This window comes from Dermacentor andersoni, chromosome 1, assembly GCF_023375885.2.
Source record: "Dermacentor andersoni chromosome 1, qqDerAnde1_hic_scaffold, whole genome shotgun sequence".
NCBI lineage: Eukaryota > Metazoa > Arthropoda > Arachnida > Ixodida > Ixodidae > Dermacentor > Dermacentor andersoni.
In genome coordinates, this window is record NC_092814.1 from 38,291,267 (window position 1) to 38,313,447 (window position 22,181).

Below are 22,181 nucleotides of genomic sequence, written 5' to 3' on the forward strand. Positions count from 1 at the left end.
GATGATGATGATGACGATGATGATGATTTTAATAGCATGCCAATATAAATGAATTGGCTAAGTATAGGATGGTTCATTCAAACCTAAATAAGATTACTTGAACAAATGAAACGCAAAAGATGTTAAAGAGAAGAAAAACAAAGGAAATTATACAGGATTGCTTTAACGCGAATAAGAAAAAAACTCAGGATTTGAACGAGAATTTCCATGAATTTCCATGGATTTCCATGGAGATCGCGGAGGCCCAAGAAACATCACAAATAGCGAGGTTATCTACAACCAGCACGGGAAGATCAATCCTGGACAAGATCATGATCAACCCCATTACGGATCCAGCAAATTACACTAAGGTTCATCAAGATTTCGCAGACAACATAATTGTCGCACCGCTACCCAGGAATATGCACCCAAAACATAACATCCACAGGAGAGTTGCACGAGCCAGGGCGTTAATCAAGAAAATGGATAAAGGGGGCAGAGGAGCCTGCTTTGTGGATTCGGCTGCCTAGAAGGATCGAACTAAGTTCGCGGCGGCGGTAGTGGATCATCAGGGCAAATGCACCAACTGCGCCACGCTCTACACTAGCAAACCTGAAGTCGCTGAACAAGTTGCCATTGCATTGGCACTAACAGACGATAGATTCGCAGAAATATACAGTGACTCGAAAACAGCTATTAGAGTTTTCAATAGGGGAAAGATTGCCCCACAGGCTGCTAGAATAATTAACCAAATGCAAACAAATGTTATGCGTTACATTTACTGGTTCCCGGCACACCTTGGTTCACTTGAGGACATTCCTGTCAATCCAAATGAATCGGCCAACAGCGTCGCCCGCGACCTTACAGACCGGGCCGCTTTTACATATGGTTTTGATTCTGCTGGATTGGAGAACCTACAGAGAGATACACTCATTACATACAATGAAATTACAAAACATTACTACATGGAAAGGAGGGAGTTTCCACCCCCTCACTATAGGCTAAACAGAGCACAAGCAGTTACACTTAGGCAATTACAAACACAGTCTTATTATTCACCTGCACAAATAAAGGAATGGTATGACATTACAGACATGAATATTTTATGCAAAGCATGCGAAAAGGAGATATGCACGCTTGAACATCTGCTCTGGGAGTGTGGGTCGCTCGGCCCTGGCATAGTAGAAGCATAATATCAAACTAGAGCAGTAATCGGCAAGTACTGCAAATGAAATTGCACGCTGTAAGGAAAACCTCCCTGTGGCTGAAGCCCAGAGCCGAGGTCTCGATAGAAAGCATAACTGGGGAGTTTAATGCAAGTCTAAGTTACTGAAACGGAGCCTCGAGAACTCTTTTTCTTTGTGGTGAGAATAGGTGGCAGAATATACGGTGGCTGAACGGTTACAAGGCCCCGCTTTCTTCTCAATATCTTAGTCTTAGAGTAGGGTATGTGCACCGAGATTCCAAGCATTTGAAACCGAGAGAGAGAGAGAGAGAGAGAGAGAGAGAGAGAGAAATTTATTGAAAAGAGACGGCAACTCGGGAAGTGGGGGAGGGATGGTGCGGAGGAGCGATGCAGGTTAATGCTGTCGTACTATCGAAATCTCACATTAGAAGCTCCACTATCAGGTCTGTCTCGTTCGGAAACACTTCTCCGATGCCTGAGGCAAGCAGACGAGACCGCAAGTTGTTTGGTGTACACCTCCGTCCATACGCGACTCGTGAATCCCCGGTAAGCGCTGAAAGTTTTTTTTTCTATTTCGCACTTTCTTTCTTTTCTTTCACAATACTTTTAAGCGCTGTTCAAATTTGCTGAAAATATATCGTGCAGCTAGCCGCGTTCATGGCCGCATGCGTACGGGAGACTCCGCAACCACGATGTTAGAACCACTGAGAATTATTATGTTGCGCCACCTCTTGCGATCACCAAAACCCAAGCATATTTCAAGCATGTTTTCCAAACATAATTCCAAGCACAATTAAAGCATAATTCAAGCATCTCTTCTAGCACGTAGAATCGTTTGGACCAGAATTCTCCGACATAAGGTGGCCAGACAGCCCGCAGCGTTATCTTACTGAGCCAGCTTGGATGCTCGGTTGGTAAGTTAGAATCCTCGCGTATTTTTTATTTTTTTCTTCTGAAGGTGGCAAACACGAATTCACTTCCCCCCAGTACACTACATTTCCAGGCCTGGAGTGGCGCCTGACACCAGCAAAAATGGCGAGAGCAAGTGGGGCTATACTAATACAGGTACAACCAAATTCGGAAAACCAACTAAGCTTCAACAAGACATTACTTCACCAGAACAGGAATTGGCCTCCCTGGTGCCGTATACGGCCACTCATTCCCAAATGACTAATTTGATTACCCAAATGGCCCTCAGTCCCCAGCAGCTGCGGAGCAACTGACCAAGGTGGCGGTAAGACCTGTAACGCAGCAGAGGGTGCTAAGAATCTCAGGACCCGAACAGGGCGCCAATGGAAACTGACCCTTGAAAAGTTTAACACCCGATCCCTCTCGAGGGAAGCTAGCCTACCAGGACTCTTTGAGGAACTGTCAGGCATTTTTTGGATATCATTGGCCTTAGTCAGGTTAGAATAACTGGTGAGGCTTGGGGTGGCGCCTGGCACCAGCAGAAATGGCGAGAGCAACTGGGGCTATACTAATACAGGCACAACCAAATTCGGAAGACCCATTAAGCTTCAGCAAGACACTCCTTCACCATAACAGGAATTGGCCTCCCAGGTGCCGTACACGGCCACTCATTCCCAAATGACTCATTTGATTACCCAAATGAGCCTCAGTCCCCAGCAGCTGCGGAGCAACTGACCGAGGTGGCGCTAAGACCTGTAACGTAGCAGAGGGTGCTAAGAATATCAGGACCCGAACAGGGCGCCAATGGAAACTGACCCTTCCAAAGTTTAACACCCGATCCCTCTCGACGGAAGCTAGCCTACCAGGACTCTTTGAGGAACTGTCAGGTATTTTTTGGGATATCATTGGCCTTAGTCAGGTTAGAAGAACTGGTGAGGCTCAAACAGTGCTGAAAATAGCCACGTCTCCTGCTATCGAGGACTACCAAATAGGCTAGCAGTAATAGTAATAAAGCTCAATAGGATAGGCTATCGCTAAATTTCCTTTGAAGGGTAGTTCACCAAGTGTTTAATATTGCATTATAAATTTATTCTACTGATTTTATTGCTCAGAATGCATCTGATAGAGAGACAGTGGACGAAATTACGCAGCTGCATTATTTCTTACTTTTCTCTTTGTCGTCAAGCTGGCTGCACGCGCAGTTTATCGTCTTCGCAACAGTCGTGGTTGGCAGCCGCGCGTCTCTTGCATTGTACGTTCCAATCGATATACATTTCCATTCCATGTGAGTTCAATGCACTGCTCCTCGTAATGAAGGCAGAAGGCAGGTTCTACCTACGTAGGAGTCCCATTACCTTCCCGCCTTGTGTTGCCTCGTATCAATGCGCAACGCTGTCCGCAGTGCTCCGGTGCTAAGCACTAGGTCCCGGGTTCGAATTCCGTGCACGGCGGCCTCATTCGAATGGAGGGGGTATGGGAAAACAATCGTGGGTTTTAGCTCTACGCACGGGAACGTTAAAGAACACAAGCAGGTCTCACCTAATCTAGAGCCAACAGCTAACGGCGTCTCTCAGAGCCATTCCTGTCGCTATGGGATGTAAAGCACCCTAGGATGCTTCAGTTGCGATGTGCATCCCACATTAGTTGATAGGAGAGTCACGTATCATTCTTACTTCATTTTAGCTGTGTTTAGCGATAAATTATGCATGTGTAAACGTATTGAAAGGTATTCGAGACGGATATTCGCTGATGCAGGAAAAATACACTTCGTTTTTGCAACGAGAAATACACACGCAATATGGTATTATTGCGATGTCATTAATGTAAAGAGAGAAATGTATAGATGATACGTAATGCCTTACTGCGCATGCCTCAGGATAACCATTCCTCATTTATTTACGGTTTTGAGCTCACTCTGAGCAACTGGTTTTCTATTTATTTAAATATCTTCACATTTACCTTACGGATTGAAGTTACGGGCACTAACCATTTCATCGTCTCATAGAAGTGAGTATTCTCGCGCATTTTTATCGTCGGTCAAATTTCGCTCTCCTAGATGTCAGCAGTGACTATAGTTGCCAACACCGAAGAGGATTATTCACCACCATGGTCTGTGATGCCATTTGTGCTTTCATACAATCAACTAAACGAAGTTGTTTTTGAAAGCTTTTTTTTTATCCAATATGTAACACTTCAAAACGTTAAGCAAAACTGAAAGCACAAACTTCTTGGACAATCACTCAGCGTGGGTACGAGATATAATATGAGGCCATCATCATCGTCGTCATCATCGTAGCATTTCACGCGCCGCGGGCCAGCACCCGTGCCCGTGCGTTCCAAGAAGACCCAGAATCAGAAGGAGAAGAACGCGACGATGTCCACTGCAGAACAGCCTCCCAGCTCAGCGTGGAAGGCCTGCTCGTCGCTTCCCGCCGATACTGCCCGAGATAATGCGAGGTCGTCGCGGATAGGGGGCGGCGGCCACCGATCGTCGCCGGTGCACCGAGGAGACGGGGTGAACTCCTTACCGCAGCCGTCGTGCAACAGGCCTGTCTCCCAGAAGCCGGTTGCGGACCAGGAAGCCCTCGGTCGCGACTACGCGGCTACAACGAGACCCGCGGGCGATGTCGGGGTTCCTACGGCTGCAGAAACTTCGGACCTCCCGTGCGGGCCAACGTACGGTGCAACCCTGGTGTTAGGGCACGGACCATGCTGTGGCAATGACTGCGCCACGGCGAGCATGGCCACGACCACGCCCTCCATCGACGCGGTGGCTGAGGACGCTTGGGACGGACAGTCAAGTCCATAATCAACCGGAGCCCAACCGCGTGACAACTGCCTCGACAGATGTGAGGCCGCGGTCCCTCATTGTGCCGCTTCGATTCCGATTGCTGCTGATCGTCGCGACGATACGGCGATATAACGCCGGCTGCACCAGCTCTCCTTGTAAATTACGTAAATATATGTTCAAAATACGAGACGCCGCCTCGTTTTCTTCACTCTTTAGGCTAGAAACAACGTATGCCACATTTCAAAGTATGGTGTTCGGAATTGACTCAGCTGGCAGCATAAAAGCCGCGGTTGCTGCTTTAGTCTCAAACCAACAACGCGCCATTGCAGCTTGCAATGCTATCAGTCACGTCAGCGCCATCGCGAGACGGCGCTCTCCCTTCTGGTGGTAACATCACAGGTGGCCGTTTCAGGCGGTGCTTGAGGCTATACAGACATTCAGCGCATCATCCCTAGTGAAAAAGCTCGTTTTCCCAATAACTACTCTGTCCAACAACATAAAATGACATAGAAAAAATGGGTTTTTGAATGGGATACTATATATGTTTCACGTAGTAGTTCTGCGAAAACCCGCAAGGTGGAGAGAAGTGATGAATAAAGGGGAAATCAGACATCCACCCGTTTGTGGCAATTGCTACAAAGGAAACCCATACGGGTTCCTCGAAAGAAAAGCCTCATAGTGCATGAGACTTTTTTTTTTTCGATTGGCTTTTCTTTCGAGAGGCTTTTCTTCGATAAGGCTTTTCTTTCGAGGAACCCGTATGGGTTTCCTTTGTAGCAATTACCACAAACGGGTGGATGTCTGATCTTCCCTTTATTTATATATGTTTCATATCGATTATTGTATATGGGAGTTATGGAGCATAGGGACTTCTTCGATGGGGATGTGCTTTAAATGTGAGCAGATGACGGGGATAATCTGTAAAAAAGCGTTGCAGCTTGGTATAAGGTTAATGTGTAAAGGGAGGTGCGCTGATATGCAACCAGTACGAAGCCTGTAACTGCGGTGTAGACAGAGGGCGCACACCAAGTCACCTCAAATGAAACGAAAGAAACGTGAAGTGAAAGTCGACGAGTGTTTTGACCAACAGCGAAAACAACCTGTACTTGTAAAATTAGCTTTAGTTGAATTCTTTAGTAATGTTCCCTAAATCAGCGTGGGCGCCTTTTAATTTGGTGAAGAATAATTAAGAAAAACACACAGAAGATCAAGACGAAAGCAAATTTAACAGAGATGAGTAATTGAGTACTGTACCTTAATACAGGGATCATATTTGGAGATGTCATCATTCTCATTATCAATAGCAGCAACAAACATACTATGCATTCTAATTTACGAAGCCAGATTACAAACATTATGAACTCTAAATTCCGTTGTCCTTGTTCAGCTTGCGCTACAGCAAAATAAGATAAGCATTAACCTCCATCGCTCCGCCACCCCTCCCCTCCCCCACTCCCCGAGTAGCCGCCTCTTTTCAATAACTTTCTCTCTCTCTCGGACTCAGACGTTTGGAATCTTGGAACACATACTCTTCTCTAAGGCTAAGATATTTGGAGGAAAACATGGCCTTGTAACCGTTCAGCCACCGTATATTCTGCAGTCGATTCACGCTAAAAAGAAAATGAGTTCTCGAGGCTCCGTTTCAGTAACTTACACTTGCATTAACCTCCCCAGTTATCCTTTCTATAAAGACCTCGGCTCTGGGCTTTAGCCGCAGGGACGTTTGCCTTACAACGTGCAATTTCATTTGCAGTATTTGCATATTACTACTCTTGTATCACATTGTCCTTCTACTTCATGGAAATTCTCAAGCAAACCCTGAGTTTTTTCTTATTCGCGTTTAAGCAATCCTGTATCATTTCTATTATCTTGCTTTAACTTTCTGTTGAGTTTTATTTTTCGTGTGATCTTATTTAAGCTTAAATGAACCAGCCCATACATAGCCAATCAATTTATATTGGCATGGTATGGTAATTATCATCATTATTATCATCCTCGTGTGAATAGTATTCATCTCTTCCCATTTTCTTAGACTAGTTAAGGGCCTTATGGTCACAATAGCTTATTTAAGAACAATATTTTCAGCGTAATCATAAACTCCGAGAATTTATATAAAACGTGACGCTACCACAAATAGAAGTGTGTAACACCCACAATGAATAATGTTTTTTTTTTTTCGAATGTTCTAAGCCGATATACGCCTCAACGTTCTTAAGAAAATCTATTATTATAAATTAGAAGCCTAATCAAAGCTTCCACTTCGCCTTTGTGTCAAAAAATCTAAAGAATATAAAAAAGCAGAGATTATTGTTATGTACACCAAACCAGCAGTGAAAAGTGAACTTAATGGTGTATGAGATTTCCACAAGCTGGTTCCATGCCAGAAGGCCGGAATCCATGAGGAACAGCGTAATTGAACAGTAGCGCATAGTTCCCTCGATCAAATTATATGCTTGGAACCCAGCTGTTTTTTTCAACGTTATTGTTTTGTCAGTACGAAGGCCACTTTGATGGCCTCAGCCAGTCAGCAGAAAAGATTACGCACTTCTTAAAATTAGGCTTAGGTCGCAGTCGTCAGTTTTTGAAAGACTGCAGTCAACAAACTGCAGTCTTTTAGTGACTTGCAAAGAATTTTGTGAATATACTTTTCTGTGCGTACATGGAACCTTCCTGGTATTACAGTTTCATGTGGCTTCTTAGCAGGCCATATCATTGAATTGATGGCTTTAAGTGTGGGACCAGTTCCTCTTGCATAAATCTTGTTCGGAGCTCGGTTTAGCGGAGGCAAGGAATACACGTTCTGACAGCTTGAGAACGGAGAGTCGGCTGGCTCTATTCAATGGTAAAAACAGGTTTGACGAGTGGCTGTGGTGACGCTGCAGTCGGGCAGCCACCTCGGTTCCAAGAAAGATCAGGGAGCAATGACCCCCTCGGCGAGGTGAACTGTATTTCCGATAAGCGGGGACAGCAAAGCGACGGACGGTCCCTACCGTGTGTTCACGGCTATACACTACAACACCTCCATAACGAAGTGATTGGGGCCTCTGAAATTGTTCGCTATACATGTAACTTCGTTGTAAAGGTCCCGCACTGCGTAGCCAGCACTAAAATGAGGATATTATTATTCCCACTTAATACAGGCGATTTCGATGGGAGGATTTCTTTGCAAGCTAGGTGTTTCACAGTATTGAATGTCTACTTTAGCTTCACTTTATTTGCCTTTGTTCTTCAGAAAGACGATTTCGGCGGAATGTAGTGTTTAGAGTTCAAGCGGTTTGTAATCGGGCCTCCATAATCAGACCGCAGAGTTTATTCGTTGCCGAGATTGATAATGACAATGATGACATATTCAAATATGATACCAGTTTTAGGTACAGTACTGAATTACTCATCTCTGTTAATGAACTTTCACCTTTATATTCCTACTGTTTTTTTTTTAATTCCTCAAAAAATTAGAAGGCGCTCACGCTATATTAGGGCACCCTACTAAAGAATTCAATTAAAGTTAATTTTCCAACTGCAAATCTTTTTCGCTGTTGGTCAAAACACTCGTCGACTTTCACTTCACGTTTATTTCATTTCATTTGGGGTGACTTGGTGTACGCCCTGTCAACACTGCAGCTACAGGCTTTGTCCTCGTTTCATTGCAGTGCACCCCCATGCACACATTCTACCAAGCTGCAACGCTTTTTACAGATTCGCCTCATCAGCTATTTCCTTTAAACACACATCCCTATCGAAAAAGTCCCTATGCTCCATAACTCCCACATGCAATGATCCGATATGAAACATATATAGTATTGCATTCAAAAACCCGTTTTTCCTATATGTCATTTGATGTTATTTGATATAGGAGTTATGGAGAATACGATTTTTTTTTTTTTTTTTTTTTTTTTTTTTCCCTAGGGATGCTGCGCTGAATGTCTGCATAGTCTGAAGCGCTTCCTGAAACGGCCACCTGTCATGTTACGACCAGAACGGAGAGCGCAAACCCGCGATGCCGCTGACGTGACTCATGGCGTTGCAAGCTGCATTGGCCCGGTTGTTGGTTCGATGCCAGACTAAAGCAGCAACAGCGGCTTTTATGCTGTCAATTCAGTCAATGCCTAACAACTTTCTTTAAGATGTGTGAAACGTTCCTCCTCGTCTACACAGGGAAGGAAACGAGGGGGTCTCGTATGTTCAACCTACATTTACATAATTTATAAGGAGATTGGGTGCAGCCGGAGTTACGACGCCGGGATGATCAGCCGCAATGGGAATCGAGGGAGCACGATGCGGGTCCGTAGCGTCACATCTGTCCAGGCAGTTGTCACGCAGCTGGGGCCCGGTTGGTTACGGACTTGAGTGTCCGCAGCCAGCAGGTCGTCCGAGGGCACGGTCGTGGTCATGCTCGCCGTGGCGCAGTCATTATCATAGCATGGTCCGTGCCCAAACACCAGGGTTGCGTCATACGTTGGGCCGCACGGGAGCTCGGAGGTTTCTGTAGCTGCCGCACCCCCCAGATCGCCCAGGGGTGTTGTTGTAGCCGCGTAATCGCCACCAAGGGCTTCCTGGTCCACGACCGGCTTCTGGGAGACATTCACACTGCACGACGGCTGCGGTAAGGACGCCGCCCCGTCTCCTCGGTGCACGGGCGACGATCGGCGGCCCCCGCCCCCTATCCGCGACGGTCTCGCCTTATCTCGGACATTCACGGCGGGAGGCGACGGGCAGGTCTTCCACGCTGATAGTAGCGGCTGTTCTGCAGTGGACACGGTCGCGTTGTTCTCCTCCTCATTCTGGGTCATCTTTGAATGAATGAATGAATTATTTATTAATTAATTAAGTAATGTATTTCTCCTGTTTACAACAGAAAGGAGGCAGAAGCTAAAGACCATGTGGTCTGACGAAGGCTTCTGCTCCCACAGCGATTCGGCACGCAGGCCGTACGCAGCAACATGTATCATACATACATACATTCATACTGAAATCAACTGGATAGTCGCGAGACAATAGTGTTTTCTTGAAACAAAACATGAATACAAGAAATATGAGAAACCAACAGGATAATCAAAGTACGATTCACTTTGTTTGAGACCAACCACAACCAGAAAACAAAAGAAACAAAAGAATGACGATTTATAGTGTGGTTCTAATCAGACGAACTCAATATTGTTCATGATGAGAAATGTTTTGAATGATTTATTCGAATATTCTATAATTTCATCTTCAAAATTACGTAGGCCATTTAGTAGTGAAGGCGCCTGGTAACTGACTAGTTGTTTTCCGTAATTGGTTCTTATTTTTGGTGTTCTCATGTTATGTTGTCGAAGGCTGTAGCGCGGATTGGTGGGTACATTCAATATGTACTGCAATTTTTTTTGTTTAATGTATTGCAGCAACCTGTAATAATACACCTGGTTTGCCTTTAACATAGAATGTTTCATAAAATATGGTGTGGTTCTAAAGTTTTGTACAGGGCCATAGTATCCCTCGAATGCGCGTAGGACTCTTTTTTGTAGCACTATCAATTTTAATTTTTTTGCGAAGTAGCGCCCCAAATTAAAATACAGTAGGTTAATCTAGAATAAAAGAGTGCGTAGTATAAAGAACTTTTCAACCATGGAGGAACCAGAGTGCTCAGTCTGTGTAAGCAACCAACGGTTCTGCTTAGTTCGATAGCAAGTTTGTCGATGTGCATGTTCAAGGCCATATCCTCTTGGAACCACACTCCTAGAAATTTTTGACATTTTGCCTGTTCTATCAGCCCATCTTCAAAAAGAATAGCCGCATTGCAGTTACGTGGTTTATTAGTAGGAGCAAATATAATATATTTTGTTTTGAAGGAATTCATTTGTAGCTTATTATGTTGTAACCAGCAAGAGAGTTGCTTCAGGTAATTGTTAACTTTTGATTCGAGCTCTATTATAGTAGCTGCTTTAAAGAATATGTTAGTATCATCTGCATACATAATTATTCGGGAGAGTCGGGGATGTCACTCAGATCATTAATATATATTATAAAGAGAAGAGGTCGAAGTATTGATCCTTGTGGAACACCCGTTACGATTTCTGCGTAAGATGAAACATCATTATTTATACTGACATATTGATAGGGATTGGTTAAGTAATATTGTAAAAGTTCCAATACACCGCACACCGCCTCGTACACCGCAATATTCCAATTTCCTAATTAATAAACTGTGGCATACTGAATCAAAGGCTTTCCTGAAGTCTACAAATGAACCTAATGTGTACATTCTATTTTCAATATTTGTTATTATTTTATGTTTGATATTAAGAAGAGCTGCTTCACAAGATTTATTTTTTTGGAATCCATACTGCATGTCACTAATTACACTATATTTACTGAAAAATGTTTGTAGTCTAACATTCAGGGCACTCTCGAACACCTTTGACAGAACAGGTAAGACAGATATCGGCCGGAAATTTATCATTAAATGTTTAGCACCTCCTTTGTAAGTAAGGCATACACGTGCTATTTTTAGACAATCAGGAAATATACCGCTTTCAAACATTCTGTTTATGATGTGAACAAGGACGGGTGCAATTATATCCGCAATGTATTTCATTGGTACTGGTTTCACATCATCGTACCCAGCAGAGACGGTGTTTTTTACTTTGAACAGCAGTTGCACAACTTCAGCAGGTGTAACAGGTGTAAGTATCACTGAGTTAGTAAGACTGCATTTATTCACTATAGATGTGGCCGTGGGCTCCCTCCTGTCGGGATGCTGGGTGCTGGAGATGAAATATTCAGTCAGTGCAGCTGCTGCTTCTCTGCCTGTCAACACGCCAGTGACTGTCTTTATGTTAATCTCCGTGTTCTGTCTTTTCCTAGATGTTAAGTCTCTAACTTCATTCCAAACTTTCCTAGGGTCATCTTTTATTTTAGCAAATAGCCGTTCATAGCACTTAATTTTTGCTTGCTTTAATGCACTGTTCACCTGATTTCTGTATTTTTTGTAATAAGTCAACTATCGCAAACTCCTGCATTTTACAAACAAGTGATACATTTTATTTTTTTCTTGTTATTTTTAGCAAAGCAGCATTTATCCAGGGTGTTCGTATTTTCTTGCTCCTCTGATTGCAAGATTTCAACGGAAACGCTAGGTCGTAGCACGTAATCGTTTTATGAAAGAACAATTCGTAGGCTGCATTTGGATCTTGTTTTTCAAATACAGATGCCCAGTCTGCATCAGGGCACGAAAATTTTCTAATGCGCTTGCGTGGAAACTGCGAATCTGCGCTTGTTTTCCTCCTTTCCCTCGTTTGTGCGCGTGAGGAATGAAACAAAATACGGGCAGGTGATCACTTATATCAGCGGATAACAGTCCCGCAAGGCAGTCAGTTGGGTGTACATTGGTTATGCATATATCAAGCAAGGTAGCTGTTTGCGCGGTTAGCCTCGTGGGTTCCGAGATTACGTTTGTGCACATGAACGAATTGATGAGACCAGCAAACTGTCTAGATGACATGTCGTCCGACAACATATTGTTACGTAGGACGACGCAGAGGAAAAGCTATGTACAAGTATATTTACAAGAAAATACGCTGCGCTTGGCCAAGAGGCAACAGCCCGCGCTAGCCTCTAATCGTCGTCGTCATCTTCTCACTGCTCGCCTCTTCGTCATTGGAAATACTGTTCCGTAGCACTACCCCCGGCGGCAAAAGCGCTGTCCCGGAGCGACTAAAGGCCGGACTCGGAAGCAGTGTAATAGGCCTTGAGCCTACTGACGTGCACGACATCACTAGATGCCAGAGTAGATGACGAGGTTAAGCGCACAGGAGAAATTTCGTACGTCACAGGCGTCACCTGGCGCAGCACGTGGTAGGGCCCTGTGTATCGCGAAAGGAGCTTTTCTGAAAGTCCGACGTGACGAGAGGGCGACCACAGGAGCACGAGTGCACCAGGCGAAAACTGTACGTCACGGTGGCGGACGTTGTACTGACGCCGCTGCGTGGTTTGCGAGTCCGTCAGTCGAGCACGGGCAAGCTGGCGTGCATGGTCGGCGAGGGTGATGGCGTCGCGCGCATACTCGGTTGTTGAGGTCGAAGCGGGAGGAAGTACCGTGTCAAGGGGCAAGGTCCGGCGACGGCCGGACCTTGGCGACGGCCGAATTGGCACTTCGATGCGTTGAGTTGCAGACCGGCTCGCCGAAAAACGTCCAGGACTGCTGAGAGACGCTCGAGGTGCGTAGCGAATGTTGGGGAGAATACTATAACGTTGTCCAAGTAGCACAGGCACGTGGACCATTTGAAACCGTGAAGAAGGGAGTCCATCATGCGTTCAAAAGTGGCAGGAGCGTTACATAGACCGAACGGCATCACTTTGAATTGATAAAGACCGTCGGGTGTTACAAAGGCAGTCTTCTCGCGGTCGAGATCGTCCACGACAATCTGCCAATAGCCGGAGCGAAGGTCAATAGAGGAGAAATAGCGAGCACCGTGGAGGCAGTCAAGGGCGTCATCAATCCGGTAGGGGATACACGTCCTTTTTGGTAACCCTGTTATAGCTGCCGATAATCCACGCAAAAGCGCCATGAGCCGTCCTTCTTTTTTACCAGCACAACAGGTGACGCCCATGGACTACATGACGGTTCAATAATGTACTTGGCAAGCATTTTGCTAACTTCGGTGTGAATAACTTGACGCTCAGCCGGTGATACTCGATACGGGCGGCGATTAATACGAGGGGCATCGCCGGTATTAATGCGATGTTTGACAGCTGTAGTTTGGGCCAAAGGACGATCGTTAAAGTCAAAAATAACTTGGTAGGAAATCAGAACGCGGTAGAGCGCACGAGCGTGCTCGGATGGCATGTCGCGTGCAATCATTTTCGGTAAGTTGGCGATGGTATAAGTTGCCGACTGCGATGGTAGAGGAGGATCGGCTGAATTGTCGTCTACTGAAATCGATGCTACAGAGTGATCCTCGAATGGGCAAAGTTGGGCCAGAGACATCCCGCGTGGCAGCACTTGTGTCGTCAAGCCAAAATTCACCACTGGCAGGCAGACGCAATTCGCCGTAATAGATAAAACTGTATGAGGTATTGTGATCCCGTGTGTAAGGAGGACGTCTTGCATAGGAGCCGCGATGTAGTGACCGTCGGGGACTGGTGGGGATGACACTAAGTCAACGTAAGTCAGTGCCGAAGGTGGCAAGCGAACGAAGTCGACGGAACTGAGGCGAGTAGGGTGTTGTTCAGCGGGATCCAGAACAGGCAGGTCGAGGCGGAGAGTACTGGCGGAGCAATCGATGAGAGCAGAATGTGCGGAGAGGAAGTCTAAGCCGAGGATGATGTCGTGGGCACAGTGAGCGATGACTGTGAATAGCACGGTAGTGGAGCGATCGGCGAAGGAGACGCGGGCGGCACACATACCAATTACAGGGGCTGTTCCGCCATCGGCGACACGGACAACAGGCGTCGTGGCGGGCGTGATTATTTTCCTCAGCCGGTTACGAAGGTCAGCGCTCATTACCGACAAGGAGAGGATTTGGCGGCGTAGGGAGCAATGCAGCGTCACCTCGAGGCGCTGCATCGTCTAGTTTTCCGGCTGGGAGCGGCGTCCGAAGGGAGTCGGCGAATAGGAGCGACGGGGCTGGGGGGAGCGAGATTGTCGTCGTTGGGGCGAAGGCGAACGAGAACACGGGCGGTTCGGCGCAGGAGAATCGGTGGCGGCATTATCTGAGCGGGCAGCATAGGGACGAGAAAGGCCACCTGGGGGGCGAGAGTAGGCAGTATATGTCGACTGGTTCAGGGAACTCCAGCTACTGCGACAGTACCGAGAAATGTGCCGAATTCGATGGCAGTGAAAACAAATTTGTTTGTCGTCTGTGTGGGCCATTCAGAGGGGTTGCGGAAACGTGGTGGGTAAGAAGGTGCGGGACGGGGTGGAATTGAAGAAGCCGGGTGGGTATCAGGGCGATGGGCCGAGCAGATGGTGTGAATACCCATGTTGGCGAACTCCTGGCGGACAACTGCCTGGATCAGGGAAACAGTGACCGCAGGTGCGCTGGATGGGCTGGAGTCGAAGGCAGCCGGATAGGCCGCCTCGATCTCAAGCCTGACAATCCTGGTAACATCGCCAGTGTTGTTGGGACGAGGAGCGTCGGCACAGGAAGATGTCGCTTGGGTGTTGGGCAGACGGGCAAACTGTTGGTCGATACGTCGGCTTTTAGCGAGTTCCAGGCGGCGGCACTCTTTTATAACTGCATTCACCGTCGCCACGTTGTTAAATACGAGCAAGTTGAAGGCGTCATCGGCAATGCCTTTGAGGACGTGGGAGACCTTGTCGGTCTCAGTCATGTGTGCGTCAACATTGCGGCACAGAGCCAAGACGTCCTGAATGTACGTGACATAGGGCTCTGTTGACGTCTGCACACGGCCGGAAAGCGCCTTCTGCGCTGCAAGTTGGTGACCGTATGGGTTGCTTAACAAGTCTCGAAGCTTTTGCTTAAGCGAATCCCAACTGGTCAGCTCATCTTCGTGCGTCCGATACCAAACTCGAGGTGTGCCACCGAGGTAAAAGACTACGTTGGCGAGCATGATAGCAGGGTCCCACCGGTTATTGCGGCTGACGTGTTCGTACAGGCTGATCCGGTCATCGACGTCTTCCCCATCTTTTCCCGAGAATACGCCAGGATCACGGGGAGCGGGGAGAGTGATGTAGGTCGTCGAAGTGGCAGCAGGTGTCGGAGGCGGCTGAGTCGAGTTGTCATCGCCGGGAGTCATGAAGGAAGGCTCGACGTAGCGTCCACTGCGAAGCTCCGTGACGAGGTACACGGAACGTCCACCTCCACCAGATATGTTACGTAGGAAGACACCGACGAAAAGCTATTTACAAGTATATTTACAAGGCAACACGCCGCAGTTGGCCAAGAGGCAACAGCCCGCGCTAGCTTCCAATCGTCGTCGTCGTCTTCTTACTGCTCGGCTCTTCGTCATTTGAAATACTATCCCGTAGCAATATCTATATATAGGTCACCCATTATGATAAAGGGGGAACGCACCGCTCGAGTGCTGGCTCGCGGCGCGTGAAAGGCGACGATGATGACGACGATGATAATGGCCTCATACTATGGCTTGGGCCCACGCTCAGTTATTGGCCGAGGAATGTGTGCTTTAACTCTTACTTAATGTTTTGAAGTATTGTATATTGGATAAAGAAAGCTTTGAAAAACAACTTCGTTTAGTTGATTGTATTCAACCACAAACGGTATCGAAGACCATGGTGTTGCATGATCCTCTTCGGTGTGGGCGACTATAGTCACTACTGACATCTAGGAGAGCGAAATTTCACCGACGATGAAGATGTGCGAGAATACTCACTTCTGTGTGAGGATGGAGCGCTTAGTGCCCTTAACTTCAATCCGTAAGGTAATTAGGATGATATTTAAACTAATAGAAAGCAAGGTGCTCAAAGGGGTCTCAAAACCGTAAATAAATGTGGAACGGTTACCCTGAGGCATGCGCAGTACGGCATTAGGTATTAGCTATATATTTTCCTCTTTACATCGAGGACATCGCAAAAGCACCATATTGCCCCTGTATTTCTCGTTGCAACAACAAAATGTATTTTTCCGGTAACAGCGAATATCTGTCTCGAATACCTTTAAACACGATTACACATGCATAATTTATCGCCGACAACAGCTAAAATGAAGCAATAATGACACGGGATTCTTCTATCAATTAATGTGTGAAGCACATTGCAACTGGAGCATCCCAGGGTGCTTTACATCCCAAGGCGACAGAAACGGCCCTGAGAGACGCCGTGAGGTGTTGGCTCTATAGATTAGGTGAGACCTTAAGCTTAAGCCCACGAATGTTTGGCATTCCCCCTCCATCCGAATGAGGCCGCCGTGCGCGGAATTCGAACCCATGACCTTGTGCATAGCACCGGAAGACCGTGGACAGCGTTGCGCGTATCGATACGAGTCAAAGAAATGCGCGAAGGGAACGGCACTGCTGCGTTGAACACGCCCTCTGACTTCATTACGAGGCGCCGTGCATTGAACTCGCATTGAATAGAAATGCATACCGAGACGAACGCATGATGCAAGGGACGCGCGACTGCTGATCGCGACTGTTGCGAAGGCGATAAACTGCGTGTGTAGCGAGCTTGACGCTAAAGAGGCCAATCAAAATTAATGCAGAAGCGTAATTTCCCCCTCCATCTCTATACGAGATGCGCGCTGAGCAATAAACCCAGTAGAAGCAATTTATAATGCGATATGAAACAGTTTCGGGAAGTATCCTTCAAAGGAAATTTAGATGTAGCCTAGATAATATAAATCATATCTATTTGTCAAATATTGCTGATTGGGTACACGTAAAAGTAAGTATAGGTCTGTTTCACTTCAGAACCAAATCAGGAGGACGTGTAAGTTACAAGATTTGCGAGGGGCAGAATAAATTTCCAATCAACTTGCGGTAATTTTATTATGTGCGAATCCAGAAGACTACGGCGTTACGAATGGCTGCCGAGGCCTTGAGATCTAAGCAGGATCACACAATGCATCTGTAGTTGAGGCTGTATTCATATGCAAAATCACTACGCCCTAATATTTGACAGCTTCATCTTGCGGGTGTTAGCTACAGCGCCGACAAGCGATACCACGCTCACGCGTTCCCCGCACTGACATCAAAACAATGGCTGTGGAAGATGATTATGCAGGTGTTCTGTGGTGGAAGTGTCAAGGCTGTTTCACGTGTTGCGTCAGGAGCGAAAATAAATCGGTGCATGCAGTCGCCGGCGTCGCAATGCGATTTTTAGAGGGCTTATTTCACACGATTGCGATTTAAACAATGCGACGCCCAGGGTGGCTAGCTGCTAGATCTTGTGGCAAACGCAGCATAATTTTGAAAATCTAATGACAAGAAACCTCTGTTTTGCGACGTTATTCACGTTTCTTAAACACGAGCGTTAGTAGGCTTGTTTTTTAAATTTAACCCAATCCTTTATAATTTAACTGAAGCATTAACCCAATGCTCATAACATGGGAGACTGATTCCTTTTCCGGCTGTTGAAAAGCTACTTGAATGTCAGTAGCATACTGCATATTGTTCTAAGGGAAAGAGCTAAGCATTGACAATATCTGCAAGCGTTTGTATGATATTTCTTCATGAAAAACAATGCAATAAAACTGTTTAACTGTACAGTTTTCAGAAACCAAACACTGAAATTTTTGACGAGATCACATTAAATTGTTAAGGTATAGACAAATGTGCCTAAGTACAAGTACCGACTGAACACGCTTGAGTGGTTGAGTTGCCGGCTGCAGAATTTGAACAGCGTCCGTATCTGCTACCTCGAGGTGAGTGCTATGTTCCACGTAAGTTTCTCCTACAGCCCATGGACCCGGCAAGCGGCATCGTCATGTGTGATGTCATTGCAGTGCTTGCCTGCGCTTATTTTGTTTTTTCGATAAGTGGCGGCCAACTGAGCGGGAGCTCGATTTCGTTTGTACATGTATTTAGCATTCGTCTGCATCTTATTAAGCGCACGTTCGTATCGTGTTCTCATTGTTGTACTTGAAGTGATGTAAGCGTTTTCTTTTTAATATATTCCACCACAGTCATTTATTCTGCGTAGTGTTGAAATGGGTAAAATAGCCACACAGCAGCAAAATGGCCAAGATAGTTATCAGCATCGGCAAAAGTATAGTGTATATCCAATGCACTTGTTGAAATCTGCATGAAGGCAACCTTTCACGCAACGTTCACTTATATTCGATAAAGCTAACTGCAATGTGTACAACTGATCTAATTTTCATGCGATAGAACAAGGACTCCTATGCAATGCTTGCTCACGCATCGCACAGGTCACAACTACAGTACCATGCAACGTATACACAGCACGGTCAACTCACTCGAACGACAGCTCACTAAGACTTGGACCTACGCGTGAGGCTGAGTTCTTGTGAGACTGGATGAGTAAAATTCTGGTGAATACGAGTCGGAGCCAATGCAGCTGAGTTGAAATTTAGTGAATATCAGTCGTAGCAAATCTGAAAATGCAGTGCCCTATCCATAACAGCTTGTTGCTGTGTGGTTGTTTGTACTGGAATAAAACAGGGTGACGTCTGGCCTTCAACGGGTGCAGGTGTTTGCTTGACCGCTGCTTCTCCTTGTGAGCGCGGCCGCTTGTGAAAATGGAGTAAAAAAGTTGCTCGCTTTAGGTTCAACACCGTAATAATAAACTATGCATGCTTGGCATACGCCGAATGCCTACAACACTAACGTTATCATATTTCATAAACAGTTACCAGTACTCCTGTAAAAGAATAGCCACATCAAGTAAAACCACGAAAATAAACTTGATGTCGTTCATTAGAGTTGAATTTTTGAATGCTGCTCGCTCGCTTGTTTACATACATAATATGGACATATATCTTCACACATGCACCAACATTCCAAACGCATTCTTCATTTGACCTACAAAAGAAAGCTTATAAGTATAGGCAAATATCTCGCTTTGAAAGACTATTGAAGGGGTTAGAGATGAATACTTTATGCATTAACAATAATATTATAAAAAAATTATACAACTTGAAAACCAGTAATCAAGAAAGACGACTGTCATAGTAACATAACGTTTGAAGTCTCATTGATTCAAGTTAATGAAAAAAAAGACAGAAGTGCGTGGTTCGCGTACGAATTTTCTCGAGTTAATTGCACTTCTTGATAGGTGAATAACCGAACTTTCCCAAGCAGCTGGACCTCCATTGAAAGTAGTAGCTTATTACCCAATTGATTAAATTACATTCTAGACTATTCATTTTTCTATTCGGACTTACCTATTATTAAGGTTTATCTTAGCTGTAAAGTGATTGGCACAAAGGCATCACACGAAGAACGCAGATGCAGCGTAAAATTTTGTTGTGCGTGGGATTTTCTACAAGCTCTTATCATGTAACAGAGCTCAGAGTGTTGTCTCATGGCTCCGCTGACGCGACCGATGGTGTACCACGCTCTGCTGGAAAAAGAAAAAAATAGAAATAGAAAGGAATGCTATAGGTTGGCAGTTACTTGTCGACAAAGTGAGTGACGAGTGAAACAAGGCGACCGTGCACGTATGTACGATCTGTATTTACATATTTCACAAGAGCGTCGGTGTAGCCGGCACATGGATGCCGTGGTGGTGTACTCGGCCGTGGAGATCGCGCTGCAGGATGCGTGTCGCCAAGGCCGCCTTTGTCCGGTCCGCAACCAGACTTCGTGAGTCTGGTTGGTTACGGATTTGAGGGCGGCCAAAAGCGGCCGCCCCGTCGTCCGTGGGCACGGGCCTTGTCGCGTCGTCCACGCTGACGTTGCGGCGGCGGCATGGCCCGTGCCCTCATGGTGCCCGGGCCGCATCACACGCCGGTCCGCGAGGGAGGCCCCAGGATGCAGCCGTCAGAACACCCGTACCGCACGCGGTGGTCGTTGTGGTGGCGTAGTCGCAGTCGAGGGCTTCCTGGGCCTCTCCCGGCGTCCGGAGGACTGGCCAGTCCCAGGCCAGGTGCAGGGAAGACACCACCCTTCCTCGGCGGACCGGCGATCGGCAAGGCCACTCGGCGCCTCCACACGACGTGCTCGCCTCGTCCCTGGCCCTCTTGACTCGAGATGACGCGCTGGTGCTCCTCTCCATGCCTGGGCGTTGACCTGACGTAGCCGTGCTGGCTCGCTTCTGGTTCCGATTCCTCAGCCGCTTGAGAGCACGGTGCAGCGAACTGGCTCGCGTCGCGTGAAGTGCGGCCGCCTCGTGGCGTCTTCGTCTTCGCTGTTCCTTCATCCTGGTCACTGCTGACATCTAGGACAGCGAACTGAAACGAACGTTGAGATTATGTATTCTTGTGGGATATCTGTACTCTGAGCGTCCCTACCGTATTGATGTAGCGTAAAAACTATTTGAATATATTGAAAGCGTCGTATACAAATAGGCGGCGCGACGTATTGTGGAGAGCAGAAGTTTGGGTACAAGACGTGCCGCCACATGTTTTTTCATCTTAGCAGCCTAGGGATAAAGGCTATAGTCATGTGGTACTGCCTACGTGTGGCTTTCTGACTTGCATCACGCATTTCGACAGTTTCACGTTGCACGGCTGGGCTAGAAGAAGATAATTTGATTACTGATGCCGTCGTCCGCAAACTTTTGCTCTCGATTTTGCGTGTTCCCTTGTCTGTAACTATAGCGTGTTGCGATTGCGGGTCAGAAGACGTGGAATTCACTTTGTTCGTTGAGGAGTAAGGGAACGTGAGGCTGGGCCCGATATTCAGGACGTTTGACAAGCACGTTTATATTTCATTTCATTTCATTTTTATTCCTTAAAGACCCCATGACCGGGCATTATATAAGGGGTGGGTTACGCAGAAATAAGGAGAAACTGTGTGGTAATCTATGGTGAAAGGTGATCGGTGACGCTTTCAATGAAGGTGGATGGGCGAGGGGATGGCAACGATGTCGCTCCGAAGGCCATTCCAGTCAGTAGCTGTATGAGTAAAAATGACGTAGAAAAGGTAGCGGTGAGGTGTGCACGTGGGCTCGCGACTTGAAGAGGATGAGCAGTGCGATTAGATATGCGTGTTGGGGGAACATTGTATGGCGGGATACCCATCGAGCTATGAAATAGTTTATGGAATAAGGAAAGACTGGAGATACGGCGGCGACATGAGAGAAGGGGTAAATTAGATTCCGCATATTTACAAGAAAATTCAAAGTATTACAGAAAAATTCATCTTGAAGTTGTAGCAGCTGACCACTCCCGCCGTCCGTCGCTCCTTTTATGCCCTGTGTGGCCATGCAAAATCGGAGGCTGTTTTACGGAATGAATTTTTTTTCTGCACAAGTCGGAGTTTATCGCACGTTCTTTTTTTTTTTTGTTCCCCCATAATTTCCCCCATTTTGTTTCACTTACACCTTAAAAGCATCCTGGACTGCTGAAAAATATAAGTGAGAAGAAAAAAGAAAGACGAAAAAGAACAAAGGAAGAAATTATAGCCCAAGAAATGTTTTTTGCTTGCGGACATCATTTACAACAGCGGAAGTGTTTCTCGCCGCTGAGATGACTGCCGGCTATTTTTGCTAAAGTATCAGAATGTGCGAAAGCAATCTAGGAGGACGAGACTGAGTGCAAGTTGTTGGCTTCTGTGTGGAGCAAGACATACTATATATATATATATATATATATATATATATATATATATATATATATATATACATATATATGGCAGAAAATCCCTTTAAACGTATGCAAAACCACGACGTCTCGTACGATGCCGTAAGTCCACCTATACCAATTCTTAAGCTTTTATTAGTAGTCCTCATAG